The sequence below is a fragment of the Trichosurus vulpecula genome, chromosome 1 (genome assembly GCF_011100635.1).
Source record: "Trichosurus vulpecula isolate mTriVul1 chromosome 1, mTriVul1.pri, whole genome shotgun sequence".
Taxonomy (NCBI): Eukaryota; Metazoa; Chordata; class Mammalia; order Diprotodontia; family Phalangeridae; genus Trichosurus; species Trichosurus vulpecula.
This window is the reverse complement of record NC_050573.1, coordinates 435,945,554-435,953,867: the sequence shown is the minus strand read 5'-3', so window position 1 is coordinate 435,953,867 and position 8,314 is coordinate 435,945,554.

Sequence of the window (8,314 nt, the reverse complement as noted above, 5' to 3'; positions counted from 1 at the left end):
ATCTCTCCTGGATCTATTTTCCAGGTCAGTGGTTTTTCCAATGAGATATTTCACATTATCTTCCATTTTTTCATTCCTTTGGTTCTGTTTTATAATATCTTGATTTCTCATAAAATCACTAGCTTCCACTTGCTCCAATCTAATTTTTAAGGTGGTATTTTCTTCAGTGGTCTTTTGGACCTCCTTTTCCATTTGGCTAATTCTGCCTTTCAAGGCATTCTTCTGCTCATTGGCTTTTTGGAGCTCTTTTGCCATTTGAGTTAGTCTGTTTTTTAAGGTGTTGTTTTCTTCAGTGTATTTTTCGGTATTTTTTTGGGTCTCCTTTAGCAAGTCATTGACTTGTTTTTCATGGTTTTCTCGCATCCTTCTCATTTCTCTTCCCAATTTTTCCTCTACTTCTCTAACTTGCTTTTCCAAATCCTTTTTGAGCTCTTCCATGGCCTGGAACCAGTTCATGTTTTTCTTGGAGGCTGTTGGTGTAGGCTCTTGCACTTTATTGACTTCTTTAGGCTGTATGTTTTGGTCTTCTTTGTCAGCAAAAAAAGAATGCAAAGTCTGAGACTGAATCTCGGTGCGTTTTCGCTGCCTGGCCATATTCCCAGCCAACTAACTTGACCTTTGAGTTTTTCAGTGGGGTATGACTGCTTGTAGACTAGAGAGTTCTATGTTCCACGTTTGGGGGGGAGGTGCCAGCTCTGCCACACCAGCACTGCTCCTTCCCCAAGAACCCCCAACCCGGACTGGGCTTAGATCTTCAGCAGTCTGTGCACTCCTGCTCTGATCCGCCACTTAATTCCTCCCACCAGGTGGGCCTGGAGCCAGAAGTAACAACAGCTGTAGCTGCCCCACCTCCGCTGCCCCCGGGGCTGGAAGCTGAACCGTGAACTCCTTCTACTCCCGCAGCTTTTCCCACTAACCTTCTCCACAGTCTTTGGTGTTTGTGGGTTAAGGAGTCTGGTAACTGCTGCAGCTCACTGATTCAGGGCGCTAGGGTCCCCTCCGCCCAGCTTCTGGTTTGGATGGTCCACACCGTTCAGGCTGGGTTCTGCTCCACTTCGTTCCCAGCTCCCAGCTCCCAGCTCCGTGTGGGATAGACCTCACCCAGAGACCATCCAGGCTGTCCTGGGCTGGAGCCCTACTTCCCTCTGCTGTTTTGTGGGTTCTGCCATTCTAGAATTGGTTCAGAGCCATTTTTTATAGGTTTTTGGAGGGACTCAGTACGGAGCTCACACTAGTTCCTGCTTACCAGCCGCTATCTTGGCTCCGCCCCCTCGAGTTAGCCTATTTTTTAAGGTGTTGTTTTCTTCAATATTTTTTTCAGTATTTTTTTTGGGTCTCCTTTAGCAAGTCATTGACTTGTTTTTCATGGTTTTCTCACATCAGTCTCATTTCTCTTCCCAATTTTTCCTCTACTTCTCTAACTTAACTTGCTTTTCCAAATCCTTTTGGAGCTCTTCCATGGCCTGAGACCAGTTCATGTTTTTCTTGGAGGCTTTTGATGTAGGCTCTTTGACTTTGTTGACTTCTTCTGGCTGTATGTTTTGGTCTTCTTTGTCACCAAAGCAAGATTTCAAAGTCTGAGACTGAATCTGGGTGCATTTTCGCTGCCTGGCCATGTTCCCAGCCAACTTACTTGACTCTTGAGTTTTTTGTCGGGGTAGGACTGCTTGTAGAGTAGATGGTACTTTGTTCCAAGCTTGAGGGGATGCGCCGTTGATTTCAGAGCTATTTCTATACAGCCAGCTCTGTCACACCAGCACTCCTCCTTCCCCAAGAAACCCCAACCCGGACCTGATGGAAATCTTAAGCAGGCTCTGCACTCCTCCTCTGATCTGCCACTTAATTCCTCCCACCAGGTGGGCCTGGGGCCAGAAGCAACTGCAGCTGTAGTTCTGTAGCTGCACCACCCCCGCTGCCTCCAGGGTGGTGGCCAAACTGCTAACTCTTTTCACTCTGTCCCCCACAGCTTTTCCCACTAACCTTCTCTGTTGTCTTTGGTGTTTGTGGGTTGAGAAGTCTGGTAACTGCCATAGCTCACTGATTCAGGGTGCTAGGGGCTGTTCCGCCTGGCTCCTGGTCTGGTTGGTCCTGCTGCTGCCCACGCTGGGCTCCGCTCCCCTCTGCTCCATGCGCATAGACCTCACCCAGCAAGATCCAGGCTGTCCTGGGCTGGATCCCTGCTTCCCTCTGCTAATTTGTGGGTTCTGCAGTTCTAGAATTTGTTCAGAGCCATTTTTATAGGTTTTTGGAGGGACCTGGCGGGGAGCTCACACAAGTACCTGCTTTCCAGCCGTCATCTTGGCTCTGCCCCCCAGGATAGAAACTCTTAAGGATGCCACTGCTACTTCTGCTCAGCAGCATTCTTCATGGAAGTTGCAGTGCCCATCTGTGAAAAGCTAGTACAGTATCTTCAAAGAACAGCTTTCCATTATATCCCTGACTACCAGATCAGAGTGTCAAACACATCTCATAAACTGTATCTTCAATAAATGGCACCACCCTAGGAAGGGGAACTCTCCAGTGCACTTTTTTGGGTCTAGCCTCCAAGATGACTTACTTTGTAATAGACTGCTTTTAGATACAGTTCTGTTTGATTCTGTTGGACCCTTCTTTATTCCATCACCTTAGAGTTGCCTGGGCCTCAAGGTCTTGGTCCCAACTAGGGGCTCCATACATCCTAGAGAAATGAACATCAGTAGGTTTCTTTTTCCCCATGAAAATCTGGACTTCCCAGAAATATCTTGGGAAATCATAGAGGTGAAATTGTTGGGAGGTACCTGCCCTCTAATGACACCTGGAAGTTCTGAGTAACTATGGTCTTTACCTGGAAAGGCAACACTTAGTTGACTGTAGCAATCCTGAATGGATGAGGGTGAAGGAGAATTCATGCCCAGTCTCCAAAGAAGGAGGAAGTCCCTTAACGAGGATTTTATCAGAGTTAAAGATTTAATGACACCTCATAGGTCTCACAAGGAATAGCACAGTTGGTGGGCCTTGGAACACTCAGTAGGTGTTGGTCCAAGGCAAGTCTGGTATCAATGCTGGCATCAGCACAGACTGCATATAGAAGGGTGATGGTCTCTTTGCTACTTTACTACAGATGATAGGTAATTGTTTGGCAAGTGCTGTCATCTGCATTGTGGTCCTGGCACTGCTCCTGTTTGCCATCACCACTATACTTCAAGAGATCTATTGGGAACTCCATCATATACAATGTGAAAGATTTGGTCTTCAATTTATCTGGAGGGTGGTGGTAGTAAAGCTTGGGATTTATGGTCTTTGTCCTGTTCCATATTTACTTACTATATTCCTTCAGGGTATCATCGTCCTATAACTTGTCTTTAAAAAAAAAAAAAACAAACCCTTCGCCTGTATTAAACTCCTCTAAGGCTTCTGACAGCCAAGAGGTTAGGGTTGTTCAGTAATAGTCTTAAGGCCATTTAGGACCTTGCCACCTAGAGATGGGATGTGGAGGAGCAGTATCTACTAGGGTTCCTGCCATGTAGGCTAGCTTTTCTCTAAAAGCAAGTAAGGGTCCTCCAAGACTTAATTAGTTCAGCGAACTAGGGCTCAAGCTGTTGACATGGCTTCCTGGTTGTCTAGGGCATAAAAAAGTCAGCCCATAAGGAGTTAGTGCCCCTTAGATTTGATGGATGCTCTACTGCCATGAGTCACCACACTCATCTGACCCAATCCATGTTGCTGACCCAACCATTTCCCCATTTAGTGATGGGGGTGGGGTGGGGGTGGAGAAAGGAAGTCATGTCTATGTAACTAGAGCCCCATCCTTGCTGAGTATCCTCTTGTTGTTCATTTGTTCAGTCAGTCTGACTCTTCCTGACCCATGGACCACAGCATGCTGGACCCTTCTGTCCTCTACTATCTCCTGAAGTCTGTCCAAGCTCATGTTCATTGCGTCCATGAAACTATCTATCCATATTAACCTCTACTGCCTCCTTTTCCTTTTATCTTCACTCTTTCCCAAAATCAGGATCTTTTCCAATGAGTCCTGTATTCTCATTGTATGGCTAAAGCATTTAAGTTTCAGCTTCAGTATTTGACCTTACAGTGAATAGTCTGAATTAATTTTAAGTATTGACTAATTTGCTGTCCTTGCTGTCTTTGCTGTCCAAGGGACTCTCAAGAGTCTTCTCTAGCACCATAATTCAAAAGCATCCTTTCTGCAGGGTTTAGCTTTCCTTATAGTCCAACTCTCACAGGTATATATTGCTACTGGAAAAATCATAGCTTTGACTATATAGACCTTTGTCAGCAAAGTGATGTCTCTGCTTCTTAGTATGCTGTCTAGATTTGCCATAGCTTTTCTTCCAAGGAGCATCTTTTAATTTCATTGCTGCAGCAACCATCTGCAGTGATCTTTGAGCCCAAGAATATAAAATTTGACACTGATTCCATTTCTTCTCTCCCTATTTGCCAGGAAGTGATAGGACCAGTTGACATGATCTTAGTTGGGTTTTTTTTATGTTAAGCTTCAAGCCAGCTTTTACACTCTCCTCTTTCATCCTCATCAAGAGGCTCCTTAATTCCTCTTCACTCTCTGCTAAAAGAGTGATATCATCTGCATATCCGAGACTGTTGATATTTCTCTCAGCAACCTTAATTCCAGCTTTCAATTAATCTAGCCTGACATTTCACATGACGTATTCTATGTATAAGTTAAATAAGGTAACAACATACAGCCTTCTTGTACTCCTTTTTCAATCTTAAACCAATCACTTATTCCATTTTTAGTTCTATTATTTCTTGACCCACATACATACAGGTCCCTCAGGAAACAAGTAAGATGATCTGGTACTCCCATTTCTTTGAAGACTTAGCACTTTTTGTTGGGATCCACATAGGCAAAGGCTTTAGTGTAGTCAATTAGGCAGAATTTGATGTTTTTCTAGAACTCCCTTGCTTTCTCCATAATCCAGTGAATGCTGGCAATTGGTTTCTAGTTCCTCTGCCTCTTTGAATACCAGCCTGCTCCCCTGGTAATTGTGCTGAAGCCTAGCTTGCATAGCTTAACCATAATCTTGATAGTGTGTTAAATGAGTGCAATTGTTCGGCGATTTGAAGATTCCTTGGCATTGCCCTTTAGGGTTGAGATGTAAACCAATCTTTTCCAATACAGTGGCCACTGTTGTGTTTTTCAAATTTGCTGGCATATTGAGTACACTTTATTTTTTTCTAATTTTATTTGTTTTTAGTTTTCAACATTCACTTCTATAAGATTTTGAGTTCTAAATTTTCTCCCTCTACTTCCACTCCCACCTCCCCAAGATGACAAGCAATCTGATATAGGCTATGCATGTACAATCATATTAGCCATATTTCCACATCAGTCATGTTGTAAGGAAGAATTAGAACCAAAAGGAAAAACTGTGATAAAGAATAAACAACAAAAAAATAGCATGTTTCAATCTTCATTCACACTTCATAGTTCTTTCTCTGGATGTGGAAGGCATTTTCCACCATGAGTCTTTTAGAATTGTCTTAGATCCTTGTATTGCTGAGAAGAGCTAAGTCTACCAAAGTTGGTCATTGCACAATGTTGCTCTTACTATGTACAATGCTCTCCTGGTTCTGCTCAATTCACTCAGCCTCAGTTCATCTAAGTCCAAGTTTTTCTGAAGTCCACCTGCTTATCATCTCTTGTGGAACAATAGCATTATTCCATTACATTCATATACCATATCTTGTTCAGTCATTTCCCAGTTGATGGGCATCCCCTCAATTTCCAATTTTTGGCCACTACAAAAAGAGCTGTTATAAATATTTTTGTATATGTGGGTCCTTTTCCCATTTTTATGATCTCCTTAGGATACAGACCTAGAAGTGGTATTGCTGGGCCAAAGTGTATGCACACTTTTATAGCCCTTTGGACATAGTTCCAAATTGCTCTCCAGAATGGTTGGATCAGTTCACAATTCCACCAACAATGCATTAGTGTTCCAATTTTCCCCCATCTTCTCCAACATTTATCATTTTCCTGTTTTGTCATGTTAGCCAATCTCATAGATGTGATGTGGTACCTCAGAATTGTTTTAATTTGCATTTCCCTAAACAACAGTGATTTAGATCATTTTATCATGTTGAGTGCACTTTAAAAACATCATCTTTTAGGGTTTTAAATAGCTTAGCTGGAATCCCATCACCTCCAGTAGCCTTATTGTTAGCTTCCTAAGGCTCACTTCACTTCAAACTCCAGTATGTCTGGCTCTAGATCAGTAATCAAACCATCATGGTTATCAGCAATGTTAAGATCTTTCCTGTATAATTCTTTTGTGTATTCTTGTCACCTATTCTTTATCTGTTCTGCTTCTGTTAAGTCCCTACCATAAGATAAACTGCTTCACATTTAAAAAAATGCCAAAGGTAAGAAACTACTTTAAAAAACTTAAGAATTTTTTCCCAGCTACTTTATGGACATTTTAATTTAAACTGATGTTTGGTTTTATCTTTTAAAAGTTACTTATTTAGTATTTCATTTTTCCCTAATTACATGTAACCACAATTTTAACATGGGTTTTTAAAAAAAAAATTGAGTTCCAAATTCTCTTCCTTTCTCTCCTCCCCCCTCATTGAGAAGGCAAGCAATCTGATATGGATTATACATGTGCAGTCATGTAAAACATTTCTATATTAGTCTTGTGAAAGAAAACAGACCAAAAATAAAATAGAAACCCCAAGAAAAATAAAAGAATGTAAAAAATAGTATGCTCCAATCTGCCCTCAGACTCTCTCAGTTCTTTCTCAGGGGACAGATAGCATTTTAAATCATAAGTCCTTCAGAATTGTCTTTATCATTGTAGTGCTGAGAACACCTAGGTCATTTACAGCTGATCATTGTACAATATTGCTGTTACTATGTACAATGTTTTCTTTCCTCATTTCTCATTTCACTTTGAATCAGTTTGTCTTTTCAGATTTTTCTGAGAGCATCCTGCTTATAATTTCTTATAACACAATAGGATCCCATTACAATACATACCACAACTTGTTCAGCCATTCCCCAAATGATGGGCGTACCCTTAATTTCCAATTCTTTGCCACCACAAAAAGAACTGTTATAAATATTTTTATACATATAGGTCCTTTCCCTTTTTTAAAAAAATCCCTTTGGGATACAGATCTAGTAGCAGTATTGCTGGGCCAAAAGGTATGCATGACTTTGGCATAATTCCAAATTGCACTCCAGAATGGTTAGATCAGTTCACAGCTCCACCAACAATGCATTAATGTCTCAATTTTCCCATATCCCCTCTAACATTTGTCATTTTCCTTTCCTGTCATATTAGCCAATCTAATAAGTATGAGGTAGTACCTCAGAATTGTTTTAATTTTCATTTCTCTAATCAGTGGTGTTTTAGAATATTTTTTTCACATGGCTATAGATAGCTTTGATTTCTTCTTCTGAAAACTGCCTGTTCACAGCCTTTCACCATTTATCAGTTGAATAGGTCATTTTTACAAATGACTTAATTCTCTATATATTTGAGAAATGAGGCCTTTATCAGAGAAACTTGCTGTAAAAAAACTTTTCAATTATGATTACTAAATGTATTTCCCTTCATCCTATTTTCCTCATTTATTCTCATCTTTCACCCTGAAAATCCTTGTGTTTTTCTTCTACCACCTCCTCTAATCCACCTTCCCTTCTATCAGTGTCCCTGCCCCCCTCTCTCCCCACCCCCTGCCTTTTATCTCCTTCCCTCCTAATTTCCTGTAGAGTAAGATAGGTTTCTATACCCAACTCAATGTGTATATTATTTCTTCTTTGAGCCAATTCTGATGAGAATAAGGTTCAAGTATTCTGTTCCCTACCCCACTCCCATCTTCACCTCCACTATAAAAGTTCTTTCGTGCCTCTTTTATGTGAAATAATTTACCCCATTCTACTTTTCCCTTTCCCTTCTCCCAGTGCATTCGTCTTTCTCACCTCCCCCCCGCCTTTTGTAGATATCATCCCTTCATATTCAACTCACATCTATCGCCTCTATGAATACTCTTAACTACCCTAATGAGAAAGTTCTTATGAGTTACAAGTATCATCTTCCCATGTAGAAATGCAAACAATTTAACCTTAAGTCTCTTATGATTTCTCTTTCCTGTTTACCTTTTTATACTTACTTTCTTAAGAGAGGCTTGTATTTTGAAAGTCAAATTTTCTACCCAGCTCTGATCTTTTCAATAGGAATGCTTGAAAGTCCTCTATTTAACTGAATATCCATTTTTTTCCCCTGAAGGATTATACATGGTTTTGCTGGGTAGGTGATTCTTGGTTTCTGAGCTCCTTAGCCCTCCAGAA